Genomic DNA, 3,479 nt, shown 5'->3' on the forward strand with positions numbered 1-3,479 from the left:
GTGTCCTATGAAGATGCATTTATCCGCTTTGGGTTCGAGCTTATCAGCCTGAAACTTTTTCACATAAGCGTCGCAGCCCCAAACTTTTAAGAAATGACAGCTTAGGTTTCTCTAAACCATAGTTCATACGGTGTCATCTCATCGGAATTACGTGGTGCCCTATTTTAAAGTGAATGTGGTTGTCTCTAATGCCTAACCCATAAACTATCGTGGTAATTCGATAAGGGACATCATGGTATGCATCATATCCAATAGGGTGCAGTTATGATGTTCGGACACACCATCACACTATGGTGTTCCAGGCTGTATTAGTTGTGAAACAATTTCCACAATGTCTTAATTCTGTGCCAAACTCGTAATTCAGATATTCATGTCTATGATCATAGCATAGATCTTTTATCCTCTTGTCATGACGATCTTTCAACTTCACCCTGAAATTACTTGAACCTTTCAATAATTCAGACTCGTGATTCATCAAGTGAATATACTCAACATCTACTCAAATCATTTGTGAAGTAAGAACATAACGATATCCACTGCACGCCTCAGCACTCATTGGACTACACACATCAAAATGTATTACTTCCAGCAAGTTGCTTTCTAGTTCCATTTTACTGAAAACGAGGCTTTCAGTCATCTTGCCCATGTGGTATGATTTGCATGTCTCAAGTGATTCAAAACCAAGTGAGTCCAAACGGTCCATTTGCATGGAGTTTCTTCATGCATATACACCAATAGACATGGTTCGCATGTCTCAAACTCTTCAAAACGAGTGAGCCCAAAGATCCATCAACATGGAGCTTCTTCGTGCATTTTATAATGATATGACTTACGTGGCAGTGCCACAAGTAGGTGGTACTATCATTACTATCTTATATCTTTTGGCATGAACATGTGCATCACTACGATCGAGATTCAATAAACCATTCATTTTAGGTGCAAGACCATTGAAGGTATTATTCAAATAAACAGAGTAACCATTATTCTCCTTAAATGAATAACCGTATTGCGATAGACATAATCCAATCATGTCTATGATCAACACAAACACCAATCTTGATGGTAGAGGGAGCGTACGATATTTGATCAACCTTGGAAATACTTCCAACACATATCGTCATCTCACCTTTTAGCTAGTCTCCGTTTATTCTGTAGCTTTTATTTCGAGTTACTAACACTTAGTAACCGAACCGGTATCTAATACCCTGGTGCTACTAGGAGTACTAGTAAAGTACATATTAACACAATGTATATCCAATATACTTCTACCGACCTTGCCAGCCTTCTCATCTACCAAGTATCTAGGGTAATTCTGCTCCAGTGGTTGTTCCCCTTATTACAGAAGCACTTAGTCTCGGGTTTGGGTTCAACTTTGGGTTTCTTCACTAGAGCAGCAGCTGATTTGCCGTTTCATGAAGTATCCCTTCTAGCCCTTGCCCTTCTTGAAACTAGTGGTTTCACCAACCATCAACAATTGATGCTCCTTCTTGATTTCTACTTTTGTGGTGTCAAACATCGCGAATATCTCAAGGATCATCATGTATGTCCCCGATACATTATAGTTCATCACGAAGCTCTAGCAGCTTGGCGGAAATGACTTCGGAGAAATATCACTATCTCATCTGGAAGATCAACTCCCACTCGAATCAAATGATTGTTGTACTTAAACAATCTGAGCACAAGTTCAACAATTGAGCTTTTCTCCCTTAGTTTGTAGGCTAAGAAAATCGTCGGAGGTCTTATACCTCTTGACATGGGCACGAGCCTGAAATCCCAATTTCAGCCCTCGAAGCATCTCACATGTTTCGCGACGTTTCAAAACGTCTTTGGTGCCTCAACTCTAAACCGTTTAACTGAACTATCACGTAGTTATGAAAATGTGTATGTCAGATGTTCGCAACATCCACAGACGACGTTCGAGGTTCAACACACTGAGCGGTGCATTAAGGACATAAGCCTTCTATGAAGCAATGGGGACAATCCTCAGTTTACGGACCTAGTCCGCATAATTGCTACTATCAACTTTCAACTAAATTTTCTCTAGGAACATATCTAAACAGTAGAACTGAAGCACGAGCTACGACATAAGTTGCAAAGACCTTTTGACTATCTTCAGGATAATTAAGTTCATCTTATGAAATCCCACTCAGATAGACATCCCTCTATTCATCTAAGTGATTACATGATCCGAGTCAACTAGGCCGTGTCCGATCATCACGTGAGATGGACTAGTCATCATCGGTGAACATCTTCATGTTGATCGTATCTACCATACGACTCATGCTCGACCTTTCGGTCTCTTGTGTTCCGAGGCCATGTCTGTACATGCTAGGCATGTCAAGTCAACCTAAGTGTTTCACGTGTGTAAATCTGTCTTACACCCGTTGTATGTGAATGTTAGAATCTATCACACCCGATCATCACGTGGTGCTTCGAAACAACGAACTGTCGCAACGGTGCACGGTTAGGGGGAACACTTTCTTGAAATTATTATGAGGGATCATCTTATTTACTACCGTCGTTCTAAGTAAACAAGATGCAAAAACATGATAAACATCACATGCAATCAAATAATAGTGACATGATATGGCCAATATCATATAGCTCCTTTGATCTCCATCTTGGGGCTCCATGATCATCTTGTCACCGGCATGACACCATGATCTCCATCATCGTGTCTCCATGAAGTTGCTCGCCAACTATTACTTCTACTACTATGGCTACCAGTTAGCAATAAAGTAAAGTAATTACATGACGTTTATGTTGACAGGCAGGTCATAAATAAATTAAGACAACTCCTATGGCTCCTGCCGGTTGTCATAATCATCGACATGCAAGTCGTGATTCCTACTACAAGAACATGATCAATCTCATACATCACATATATCATTCATCACATCCTTTTGGCCATATCACATCACATGGCATACCCTTCAAAAACAAGTTAGACGTCCTCTAATTGTTGTTTGCTTGTTTTACGTGGCTGCTATGGGTTTCTAGCAAGAACGTTTCTTACCTACGCAAAACCACAACGTGATATGCCAATTGCTATTTACCCTTCATAAGGACCCTTTTCATCGAATCCGTTCCGACTAAAGTGGGAGAGACAGACACCCGCTAGCCAGCTTATGCAATTAGTGCATGTCAGTCGGTGGAACCAGTCTCACGTAAGAGTACGTGTAAGGTTGGTCCGGGCCGCTTCATCCCACAATACCGTTGAAACAAGATTGGACTAGTAACGGTAAGCATATTGAACAAAATCAACGCCCACAACTACTTTGTGTTCTACTCGTGCATAGAATCTACGCAATAAACCTGGCTCTGATACCACTATTGGGGAATGTAGCAGAAAATCCAAAATTTTCCTACGTGTCACCAAGATCTATCTATGGAGAAACTAGCAACAAGGGGAAGGAGAGTGCATCTACATACCCTTGTAGATCGCTATGCGGAAGCGTTCAAGAGAACGGGGTTGAAGG

The sequence above is a fragment of the Triticum dicoccoides genome, chromosome 2A (genome assembly GCF_002162155.2).
Source record: "Triticum dicoccoides isolate Atlit2015 ecotype Zavitan chromosome 2A, WEW_v2.0, whole genome shotgun sequence".
Classification (NCBI taxonomy): Eukaryota; Viridiplantae; Streptophyta; class Magnoliopsida; order Poales; family Poaceae; genus Triticum; species Triticum dicoccoides.